The sequence below is a fragment of the Macaca fascicularis genome, chromosome X (assembly GCF_037993035.2).
Source record: "Macaca fascicularis isolate 582-1 chromosome X, T2T-MFA8v1.1".
In the NCBI taxonomy this organism is placed as follows: domain Eukaryota; kingdom Metazoa; phylum Chordata; class Mammalia; order Primates; family Cercopithecidae; genus Macaca; species Macaca fascicularis.
This window is the reverse complement of record NC_088395.1, coordinates 12,242,626-12,255,854: the sequence shown is the minus strand read 5'-3', so window position 1 is coordinate 12,255,854 and position 13,229 is coordinate 12,242,626. Positions and strand designations below refer to the sequence as shown.

Sequence of the window (13,229 nt, the reverse complement as noted above, 5' to 3'; positions counted from 1 at the left end):
ACTTTCTGATTTCCCAGAGATGACCAAAATTTCATATTTCAACTCTGTACCCACGGTCCAAGTTATTCTAAGCAAATGAAATAACTCAATTTCCTTTTAAGGTGGAAAAGAACCACCATGCTTTTAAAAACAATCACTTTCCAAATTGACTTTTTTTAAGGTATCGGAGAACTCTTAATTGTTTCCAAATTTGGGTTGCAGTTGTTCATTAGAATGTATCAAATGTTAAAGGACTTAAATTTGATCATGCTCACATCCAACGTGTCCTGTACAATGTGAAACTGGCACAAAACAACACTTCTTTATAATGTTCCTTTCTTTGTAAGATCAACATGTGTTTGTGGGACATTTCACTCTCTATGAGCATCTTTCCAAAAATTTCTGTGTGCTTTCAAGGGAATAAAAGAGCAGACACCTGTCTGATCCAGGGTATCATGGTGACTTACGCTTGGGATCCCATAGTAAGGGGGTGATGATGTAGCTAGAATATTCTCTCTACTTGGGTCCCCTTTTGGGTATATCTGTTGCTTGTAAGCCTCAAATTATGCATGTACCACAACAGACAAGGTGTTTCTGAAAATTAAATAACTTCATCCAAATGAAGTTTCCTTTCTGTAAGAACTTCCATCACCCTAATTCTGCATAGGGCTTGAATACACACACAATATGCTTGGAGTGTCGGGTGCTTAATACTCCCATCAGCACAGCCATAATCATTGTAACATCAAATTAGGATATGACACCTCCTCACATGTTCCTTTGTTAAATTTTCATTTTATGCAGTCTTGCTGATAGTTTTTGCTGCCTTTGCATGGTGTCTCTTTTGTGTTCTGTTCAAAAATATTTCCCTTATAAAACCATAACTTGTTCTAACTCTTTGATACTATTTCAAGTAGATGCAGCTGGATGTAAACCACTTATTTATCCCTGACAAAAAATTTACACACAGTTGCTAAAAATAAAGTAAGGCAAATCCTCCTTTAATTCATTCAATATGCTGAGATAAAATTCATACACATCCCATGATGTGTGGGGTAATTCTAATAAATAAGATTTCGTACCAATTCACAAAACTTAGTAATTCTTGCAAATTCATTGATTCACTTCTTCACTTATTTTGGTCATTGAATTTTTATATTTGATTGTCATTTGTTACTCTATGCCCTGCACAAAACGGACCTTTTCATGAAGAAATGGGAAAAGTATCAGTAAGTTAGAAATCAGTATCGTTATACCTGGATGAAAACAGGGGCTACTCTGTTCCATTAATACTTTTGATCTTTTTTTTTTTAATGTACCTCTGATTTAGTGTCAGTTTAAACCCTTAATTCACATAAAATCAAATCCCTCCATGAAATATTACTCATAGAAAGGATCTTATGTAGAACAGCATGCAAGCATGCATGTTTTCCTTTCCCCATATTTGCATTAAATTGGAACAGATTAACTTAATGTTGCATGAAAATAAGTGAAGTGTCATTTTAATTAAAAGATAGTAGTGCTATATCCCTTGGCTGAGCCTCAGAAAGCACTTTCCATTTCTTAGAAGTAAAATGGATAATTATTCCTGATGGTTCATAAGCTAGAATTTTCTCTTAATCTATTTTGATACATCGGATTGGGCACTTTTGTACTGTGGACTATCATATTGAGAATGAAGCCACAACATTTTGACAACTTCCCAGCACTGAGGCTTGCCCAACAGGGATAGGCAGTTAAAATGTCAATCAGAGTGGTCTTCTACTAAAATGCAAAGAAACAATTGCCAGAAATGAACACTTTCTTAGTAGACACAACCCAAATCTGTGCTTTGAGCCTTTCTTCTTGAGGAGAAATCCAGTCTTCAGCTGTAAAAAGAAACCGTGTTGGAAATTTGATTAACAAGCTCTACTGCATAGTACAAGTTGACCTGATACAATGGAGCATGTGTCAGAGGTAAAGCTATCTTGTAGCTACTTGAACCAGCCAAGTTCTATGATCATAAACTGCCTTTTTTTTTTTTTTTTTTTTTTTTTTGGGAATACATCAATGGTAAGCCTTGGAAGTCATGATGAAAAACAATTGCCTGTTCACTGGTATTTCCAACAACTGCCTTAGGGCTGCATAATTAGTATTTCTGAGCAAGCAAGCAAGCATGCACTCATATAGCAGGCACACATGACAGTTTCTGTAGCAACACACATACACACACTTCTCCTAATTGTTGGAGACCATTGTAAATTCAGGAACAGAGAGAAAGTGGAGCTAACTAGAAGTCTCCAAAAATGAGTTGGTTCAAACATATCAACACTGGTTAAAAAACAAAATTTCAACGTTCCTTCCATTGATTCTACCTTTCTCAATATGTCAACCTAGTTACCTCTTGCTCAACTCTAGCCATTTTTTCCCTTGTTATTCTTTTAGGAAACAGGAGCTAGTTTTGCAAATGGATTTAGCACTCATTGTGTATTCTATTAAGCATGGTCTTCAGGCAGTGCAGAAGACTGTCTTTTCTGTGTCCCTCACTAACAGAGTTTCCTTCCTTCCTTCCTTCCTTCCTTCCTTCCTTCCTTCCTTCCTTCCTTCCTTCCTCCCTCCCTCCCTCCCTCCCTCCCTCCCTCCCTCCCTCCCTCTGTGATTTGAAGACTGCAAGCATTCAAAAATGAATGTTCTTTTGACTCTTGTTAAGTTCTAAAGAAACCAGTATATTTTCAGAGATCACAGAAGAGAACAGTAAGAACAGATCATAGGAAAAAAATTCTGGGCAAGACGGAAATCAAAAGGAAACATAGGAAAATCTGTTAGGCCTCCTGAGTGAAGACCATGGATGCATTCGGGGAGGCAAAAGAGTCTCTTAATCACACAGTGTAAAAGTATGATCCTTGTTATTTTTGTTTTTCATTGCAGGCATTTCTAACAGGAACAAAAGCAGCACTGGAAAATGTATCAGCTCTGTTTTTTCTTGGCATAATATTTTGTGTGCCTGTTTATTCTCACAGGCATTTCTGAGAACATAAACTGAAAAAGCTTATTCTCAGAAAAAAGGGTTATATTCTCAGTTCTAATGCTCCATCTGCATTAATAAGATTATACTGATAAATTCAAAATTACTCAGACTGTAAATACATTTTTACCATTCTTGCTCCCCTCCCTTTCTACCTCTTCCAACTAGGGCCGTCATCTCTTTTGGGAATAAAAAGTCAAAAAACAGTCCCATGGAGAATCTAACTTCAAAGTATTTTATAGATACCCAAAGCCTGGTAGGAAGAAAACTCAGCAGTGTACTGGTCATTCTCCAGAGAAGAAATGAGAATACAGGGCAGGGAAATTGATGGCTCTACCCAGGCATGGAACCCAGGGTTCCAGTCTAACAGCAAAAGTTATCCACAGTCTCTACCCTTTCTATACTTCCAAATAGATGTGGCAGATTACATTGAGAAGAATAATTTTGTTGCCAGAAGTTGTTTTTTACATTAAATATAATTTTCCTTATTTTGGCTTGTTCTCAATAATGACAACAACCTGCAATAATCATGCATTCTAGGCACTGCATTTATTGCTCAATATATCTCTTCATTCAACATTAAAGCTCACAATTCTCCCAAGCAAATGCTTATTAAAACCCAGATCTTCAAATATTAAAAGTATAGCATCAAAGACAATTCCACTGAATTTATGAAACCTAATTTGAAATCCAACAAAGCATTTGTTTTGAGGCACATAGGGCAGTGGTGAAATGTTGAGAGTTTTCTAACCAATGGAATAACACATTTATCTTAGGGCTTGGAAAGGCTTCTGTTTTAGACTGTTGTATAACAAAATCTGGCCTCACTTACATTGTGCCACCAAGACATTTGGCCCTAATGCTGATGAACTGGGAGCCAAGTGGCCACTAGGATACTAACACATGAAGCAAAATACAATCAATCAGGAACCATCTTACCAGATAATTCTCTTCAATCAGCAACTCTAAGAGTGGAAACTCTTCCTGGCTTGGGATTATGTAAATTTTCCAAATCAATGACATTTTATCATGGAGCTTCTGACAAAGAAATGAGCACCTTATCCAACCTGGGCCATGCTCATCAACCAGAAATAGTGTAGACAGGGCTCCTGCCTTAGAAGGAAAGTTTGAGTACATGACAGTGTTGTTCTAACTCCAGATTCCTCATGTTCTAACTTCTGTTTTCAGAGGCAATCACTTGAAAAAAAAAATGCTGTCCATAATGATTCAAAATACTCTCTAACTACTGGGAATATATAGTACAGTTAGAGAAATAAGCGGTTATTACCTGTGATGGAGGATATGGTAAACAAATCATTGGTCTTAAAGTCTCACTTTGGGTAATTGTAAAGGAGGGGGCTCTAAATTTCCTAAATTGGAATGGAAAAATAGAATTTCCTTAATTCCAGTTTGTCTTTTCATTTTGGCTCCACTGCTTTGCCTACTCTAACTGACCACCTCTATTTCTAGTCCCAGTACAGCATTGTAGCACCTAACCTACCTGTCATTCTTATATAATCCAATTTCAAAGTACCTCTTAATTTGATACGAAATCATTACAGTTGTGCACATAATTACTGATAATGATCATCTAAAGCAACATCAAATGGAAAATTGTTCTTCAAGGAAACGTTAAGTTCCATATAGCTTGCCCTTGCTGTCATGTATATATCATCATTTAGGAGACCTAAATGGTTAGAATAGATCCCCTATTAGCCCTGTCTCTTAGTCAGTGGCTATGAATAGATGTTCCTATTTGGGAAAATTGTCAAATTCATTTTGTAAAATTAACTTCAAAGAAAATCTCCTGTTTCATGCATGCATACACACACACCAAACTTTCAAAACTCCTAATAATGTCTATGATAACCAGAACTTTCTGGACAATGGTAAAAGGACAACAGTAGAGATTTCTTGTTGACCAAAGAAAAACAAATATTGGTGGATGAGAAGAGGCTAACACAGTACTTGGAGGATAACTGTATTGTAGCAGCTGCTTTAATGCTTCCTTATTGGCCAACCTGTGCTAGTCATGTAACTATGGTGGACAGTTCTAGGTCCACTGGTAGTCTCACATCAAGAGGCCTGGCTGTGAGGTCTCCCTACTTTTCTGTCTCAGAGCATTCTTTTAAGTTGCTTAGATGCAGTGCAGGTGGGCTCCTGGGAAACAATGGGAAGGGGTCAGTGAATAAATACTTCAGCTTCATCCTTCAGAAGTACAAGTCTCAAGCAAGTTCTATACTAGGGGTCAGCAAACTCTTTTGGTAATGGGCCAGATATTTATTTAGATATTTTAGGCCATGTGGTCTCTGTCACAGCTATTTAACTCTGTCATTGTAGCACAAAAGCAGCTATAGACAACATGTAAACAAATCAGTGCAGCCCTGTGCCAATAAAACTTTATTCATGAAAAACAGGCCAGGTTTGGCCCACAGGATATAGTTTGGGGACATTTGTTCTACATAATTTCTTAGAAATTCTCTAGGGGTGTTGAGGTCCCTACTGCTAACCTACACAATCTTTTGTTTTATTTTTCTTTCTTTTCTCATTTTTCCTACTTTCTTACCCCTGCTTCCTGGAATCATCTCCTAAATAAACTACCTGCCCTCAATCCTTATTTCATGCTCTGTTAAAAAAAAAAAAAAAAAAAAAAAAAAAAAAGACACATAGGAGGCAGAGGCACCCACTTAATGTCTATTGACAGAAGTAATGAAGGAAGCATGTGTGATAACATATGATCCATTGTAGACTGGCTTTGGTGCCCTGGTCAAAATGAATGCTTACTAGAAGATGATAATTAAGATGAAGCAGCGACTTCAGGACTTGGGCTCATTCTGGCATTAGAATAAATTGCATAACCTTTATATTCTGTATTCCATAATCATTTATTTTAGGAAGGAAGTATTGCAAAGGAACATATCTGGCTCATGAAGGGCTACAGACTAGGGAGGAGAGTGCTGGCTAGCAAATTGGTGTTGATAAAGTAGTCCGGAGCTGACTCCAAGCCATTTATTTTTCAAGTAGTCCCTCTAGAAAACTCTACAAAAAGCCAGTCTACACCCACCCTAAGATTTAGTGAACAGTGACAACGGGGGGCAGCCCTGCTCAAAACAAGGGAACCATGAGATGGCAGTCTCAGAGGAGGCCTCTTAGTGGTTTCTCCAATCTTTTTCCTCAGTTGATTTAATTTGCAGAAAGAATTCCTTTTTGTCTGTTCTTCATAGACGGTGCTTTGGGGTTTGACCCTACCCATCCTCCCTCAGCTTACTACAATAGCAACATGATAGGAAAAATATATACTGCTTTTCCATTGATGATTGTTAGATATGACCTTAACAGCAATTTGATTTTTTAAAACAGGGGCTTCCTGTGTTGCCCAGGCTGGAGTGCAATGGTATGATAATGGCTCACTGCAGCCTCAGCTTCCTGGGCTCAAGCCATCCTCCCAGCTCAGCCTCCAAGTAGTTGGGACTACAGGTGCACACCATCATGCCTGGCTAATTTTTAAAACTTTTTTGTATAGATGGGGTTTCACTATGTTGCCCAGGCTGGTCTCCAATGCCTGGGCTCAAGTGATCCTCCCACCTTAGCCTCCCAAAGTGCTGGGAATACAGGTGTGAACCACCACTCCTGGCCTGCAATTTGATTTTCTAATAGATGTATACTTAAATGTTTCACTTACTGGAACATAGATTTGACAGTGTACTGGGAAAACTCCATTTTAAAATCATACCTTTGTCTAGTTAGGTTTATTGAATGATGGGAATATGGAAAGTGGGCAAATATTTGACTGTTTTCTCTAAGGGCATTAAAGGATCTGTAACTGTATAAAGTTGGTAATGATGAGTTACTAATCCTGTGGTCAAATATAAGGAACAACCAGGGCAGAGTCCATAAATTCCCTAAAGGTTCAATATTTAAGTTTCCATATGAAAAAAACACAAAAAGTTATCCATTCTGTTCTTCCTAGGAAAAATAATGTCCTGGTTCAAATTTGATGGTCAATGGAGTTATATTGTTTTGTACTTCCTTCTACTTCATCTTATGCTTTTTCCTTGCATTCTATCCATTCTTTCATTTGTAAAATAAATAGAGTATCTATTATCTATAAAACACAGGAGGTGGTTTGGAACATTGTATTCATTATCCTTCCCTATGGGCAAATTTAGCTCCTCACTCTATTGGAGTCAGGCTTGGACAAGTGACTTGCATTGGCGAATGCAATATGAGTGCAAGTGACAAAATACTTCCTAGTAAAAATTTTTAAGCAGACTCAGTGTTTCTACTTACCTTTTATTTTATTTTAAGTGATACCTAAAGTGAAGGCAGCAAGGTAGAAAGCCACAGGTAGTCCACAATGGCTTTCATGAGAAAGAGAAACAAACCTCTGTTGCTGGAAGTCACTGAGATACTTGGGGTTGTTTATTTACCATGGTATTATTTCACCAAAACTCACAAGGGTTCAAGGATGAAACAGACATGGCTCCTGTGCTAAAAAGGTTTAGTAAAAGTTATACAATAAGAAGACTTCTTGTATATGGTGTGGGCTAGTAGTATGAATAGTGGTTAAGGGCATATAGTTTGCAGTCATGAAGCCTGGGTTTGAAACCCCCACTCCCATTTAAGTTTGGCTAATTTGCAAAGGTTATTTATCCTCTCTCAGCCTTACAAATATAGTTCTCAACTTGCTGGGCTGGCAGGAGAAATAGCTGAGATAATATTACCATATGTGCAGCACAGGACAAAATAATTTGCTCAGAGGAAGTGCTCCATGCAAATTATGAACAATTTAAAGCTATTTAAGGGAATTCACTATGACATTGATGGCATCATGTACTTCCACAAGATAAGTTTTATCTCTTTTATCCTACTACTTGGACCAACAGGTAGCAAAGACTGAGAAACTTTTAGGCAGAAAATCAGTATCTTGAATTGTAACTCCCTAGATTGCCACAAGGAACTTATCTTGTAAACAAATAATCCTAAAGTTCTTTCTCTCCTCTTGAAGTTTTTTACACTTCACAAAACCTCATTTCCTCTACATGCAAAATGAGAACTATTCTAGTTACACACATGTATCACACATCTCATTTTGAGAAAAAAACCTAGTGAGGAACTGAAGGATCTGAGTTTGGAGTCTGCACATCATGGTGACTAGCCATGTGACATTGTACCAGTCACTTAATCCAGTAGATTTCTTGAGTCAGCAAAATTTAAAAACAAACTATATAGGTCATGCTTTAAGCTTTCACTTTTAACTTTGCTAAAGAAGAATTTTGAAAGAAAAGAACTTGCTATTAATTACTATTATTTTGTATAAAGGAAAGAGTATTTTCATACACAAACAATATGAAGGACCCAATGGAAATAAAGGACAATCTCTTCCAAGAAAGTAAATGACAAACTTATATAAACATATAGCACAAAAGAGGACTTATTTGAAAAATTGGAATGTAGAAAAATTAGAATATAAAATCTTACTGTATTTCATTTTAGTAATTGTTTTCTAAACACAAATTATTTTGGAAATCCTCATTTTTGAGGATCTACATTCAGCAGTAAACACCAGAGAATTATGAGGCCCAATAAGCTCCTTTACTTAAAAAAAATCCCCAGCATATTATTTGTATACAAAATAAATTTTTACATTTAGATATACTGACAAGAATAACAACAGCTCTTTCAATCAATTTGGGATGTTGAGTAGTTTGGGGGAAACCCAAATACAACAGCAGTTCTTCAGCTGCTTCAAATGCCATTAAAATTACATGGCCAATTGATTTTAAACAAAGGTGTCATGGTAATTCAATGGGTAAAAGACATATGCAACTGGAACAACTACATATCTGCACGTGGAAAAAATGAATCTTACCCTTGACTCATTATGGACAAAAATTAACCTAAAATGGATCATATCTCCAAACATAAGAACTAAGAACATTAAACTTCTACAAAAAAGTGTTGGACAAAATCTTTGTGACCCTGAGTTAGGTAAATATTTCTTAAACAGGATGTAGAAAACAGCCATAAAAGAAATATATTGATAAACTGGACCTTATTAAGATTAGAAGCTTTTGGTTTTCAGAAGACACATTTAAGAAAAAAAGGCAAGCCACAGACTGAGAGAAAATGCATGTGAAGCATATATCCAACATAGGGCTTATATCCAGAATATGTAAAGATTAGATACAATTCAATATGAAAACAACCCAATTTTATTTATTTATTTATTTATTTATTTATTTATTTAGTGCTTTTGTGTTTGTTATTTATTTTTCTTTTTTTATTATTATACTTTAAGTTCTAGGGTATATGTGTATAACGTGTAGGTTTGTTACATATGTATACTTTTGCCATGTTGGTGTGCTGCACCCATCAACTCGTCATTTACATCAGGTATAACTCCCAATGCAATCCCTCCTCCCTCCCCCCTCCCCATAATAGGCCCCAGTGTGTGATGTTCCCCTTCCCGAGTCCAAGTGATCTCATTGTTCAGTTCCCACCTATGAGTGAGAACATGCAGTGTTTGGTTTTCTGTTCTGCAGAATCTTCTGGAGAAATCCCTGTACAAACTTCCTATCCTTTCTGTATCTCATGAAAAGTCACACAGTGCATTCTCTTCTTAGCAATAAAAATGAAGGAACATGTGTGTCTGAGGATTTTGGCCAAGGAAACCCATTGAAGACTCAACATCCAAAGTTTTTATTGGGTGCTGATCATGTAGGCACCCTCTGCCTGGCAACTTCTAAAATTCCAGACTCCCAGAGGAAATCAGGTGTTCACCATAAATTACATTGTACAAATTGTCTAGGCACAGGGAATAAACCTTATCATTAAGTGATGGAGGGAACATTTTGACAGTCAAGTTCCTATGTGTTAGCCAAGAGCCAACCTTGATAAGGAGCCCTTCTACAGGTAGCAGTTTCAGGCTTGCTATCTTAACTCCTTGCTAAACATTCAGTTTCTTTGAAGAGCTATCTTCACCGTCTTACAGGTTTGCTCTGAAGATTGAGAGAGATGGTGATGGTAAAGCATTGTGTAGCGCTAGCTATAAAATGTATAGAATCACTGTTTTCTGAAATCACTGTCATCATTACTGCATTTTGCTGGGTTCTCTAACGTAATAGTTCACAAGAATCAACACTTACGTGATGCCTTATCATTTGCAGGAAGGAAATATAGTGAAGTGGTTTAATATATTCCCCAGGAAGTTGAATCCTGGCTCCACCACTTAACCATCACATTGTCAAGTTATTTAAGCTCTCTGTGTCTAAATTACTCACCTCTAGTATTGAGATAATAATAGTATCTATACCGTATGCAGTATTCATGAGGATTAAATGAGAGGTGATTCAACAAAGTACTAGCACAGTGCCTGGTAGATAATAAATGCAACATACGATTTCTGAACAGAGCACTCTTCTCATCGACAAACATTTCTATTTTGGATATTTTTCTTCATGGCCCAGTGGAGTGAGAAACATGAGGACCACTGCACTGACAATCATTATGAGAGGGTCAGTAGTCTAATGAACTAGATTATTCTTCTCTGTAGTATGTCAACTGCCTACTCTCTCTCCAGTTCCCCTGTAGATTCCCACCAGAAAATGTTCTTCAAGATTGTATTAGCATTTCCTGTTGACGAAGGGAACAAACAGAACACGCTTGTTTTGTCCAAAACCAACTGCAAAACCAACTCAGCTGTGATTGCAAACAGTGCAAGAGTTTACTGACTGACAGTCTACAGGATTTAGATAGAGTCCTCTCTCAGAGTGGCTATGAGTTTTATTTCTGAGCCTCTTAAAAATTAAAATCATTCAGTTATTCCTTCAGAGAAGCCGAACATGTGGAAAATCACAAATGGGGTCAAAATCAGCATCAGCAAAACTGACCTGAAGGGAATCTGTTGAATGACAACTTCTCATCCTCACATATGAGGTAGAGATGGAACTGTGGAACTGACCAAATCCATTTCGTTTTAAGCACAATCTAAATAGTAGGAAGCTTTTGTTCAAACTCTGAAGCATAAATTAAACATACTGTGGAGGAAGATACTATCTATTTTTTTTTATTATCTATTGCAGTTTAAACCTGTTTGCAGAATGCAAATATTACAGCAGCAAATGCCCAAAGTTAAGAATCTTACAATAAGTTATTTTCATCTGTCATTTATCCTCTGGTCATTTTATACATAAAGAATAATTCTTATTTAAGACAAATCCCCTCTTTGAATTCAAGATCAAGAAGGAATCTGTGGTGATTTGTTTTTTTTTTTTTTTTGGTGATTTCTTTCTGTGTTTATTTCCCTTTGAGAGAGAGGGAGGAAGAAGGAAGATTGGAGGAGGGAGTAGAGTTGGGGCAACCAGTGATATGCTGATAAACTGGCTAAAATAAAAGCAATCTAATTTGTAGTTTTTGTTGTTTTCTGTACTGTAAATATTCCCAGCATGGCCAATTTCATGCTATTAATAATTTATTGACTCCCCCAAGCTGGTAGGAGCTGGTTCTAGTACCACTAAATGAAGGTATAAAGAGAAAGGAAGAAAGGGAGACAGAAAGGGAGAGAAAATGAAAAGGAAAGGAAGAAAGAAGAGAGAAAGAGATGGAGAAAGAAGACTCGAGTAGTCACATCAGCCAGTAATTTTTGAGTTCATATTATGTAGTTGGCATTTATATAGATTATTTTAATTTATTCTCCCTATAGCTCTATAATGTAGGTCTATTATCTTTATGTCCATTGGAAATTGAGGAAACCAGCTGGGCACGGTGGCTCATGCCTGTAATCCCAGCACTTTGGGAGGCCTAGGCGGGTTGGATCGCCTGAGGTTAGGAGTTCGAGACCAGCTTGATCAACATGGAGAAACGCCGTCACTACTAAAAATACAAAATCAGCCAGGCGTGGTAGTGCATGCCTGTAATCCCAGCTACTCGGGAGGCTGAGGCAGGAGAATCGCTTGAACCTGGCGGAACTCACTTGTAAAAAAAAAAAAAAAAAAAAAAAAGAAAGAAAAAAAAAGAGAAAAGAAAAAGAGGAAACCTAGGCATGTGTAAGTTCACCAAAAATGCTCGAAAGCTACATGACCAGTTTGTGGTAGAACAAAAATGAGGCAGCACTCCAGTCCTTTCCTCCCAAATGAGACATTTACCCTCAGTGCATTAAGATTGAATCCAGACACTTTGATGGAAGCTCTCATCCCTCACCTACCTAACTTGACTTGGTCCAATGATGTCCTAGGCCACTGGTCATTTTTCTTGAATCTCTGTAACTGCAATTACTATATACCTGGACTCTCAACAATTGCTCCTATATTCCAAGAAGAAGCTATTCACAAATCTTATGTAAGAACCCTAGGGTCTTTCATGAAACGTAGGAGATGTTTTATCCTAGACAGGCAACACAGATGCAATGAAATGAATGATCAGGACTTAACATGCTGGACAATAGCATTCTATCACCAGAGTCTCCCATTTTATACTCTACACAAGAGTACCATTATTTTAACTAAACAATAACTAATTGGTTCTGCAAAACCTTGTATTTCCAGTCCTAACCTTTTGTCAGAACTGTAGGATAAAGTTACTTTGAACATATATGGTGGTGATGGAAGGATCCTGGAAATGTGTCTAACCCTGTCAGGTGACATTCTGTTAGTGGAAGAAGTGCAGGGTGCTTTTATTTTTGTTTTAAATAAACTTTTTATTTTGGTATAATTTTAGGTTGCAGAGAAGTTGCAAGGATAATATAAATAGTTCCTGCATGCCCTTCACCCAGCATCACATATATTTGTCAAAACTGAGCAATTATTTTTGGTATATTACTGTTAACTCCAGATTTTAATTTTATAATGACTTTATGGTAATTGTTAATCAAATAATAGGATAATGTGTGTAATGTTACAGATTTATAAGTTGTTTTCACTTAATAAACTTCCATTTATGGCCCTGTATCAACCCTAGAGAGATAGGTAGGCTTAGTGATACCTCACTGAAAAGATGATGAGATTATAGTTTCTCGAAGTTTAGTCTAATAGGTAGAACTAAAAAAAAAAAAGTGCTGTGGCTTTCTAACTCCAAACCTCATGCTTTCCTGTATCCCACTGAATTCATTGTATCTGAAAAAATGAGGTTTCCCACTGTGCTGGAGGGATCAACTCACAGTGATGGATAAGAATCTTCAGCAAAGTTTAACGTCTGAGTTCTTCTTTTAGAATGCATCACCAATATCTCTAAAAATTAACTCCTCACG

The 13,229-nt window shown here is 37.0% G+C and overlaps 1 protein-coding gene across 9 annotated transcripts in view; it reads right to left on the bottom strand.

The window, feature by feature from the left end:
• The window catches only part of FRMPD4 (FERM and PDZ domain containing 4), an 864,755-nt gene that overhangs the window by 243,229 nt on the left and 608,297 nt on the right, over window positions 1–13,229 (bottom strand). The window lies entirely within an intron of this gene.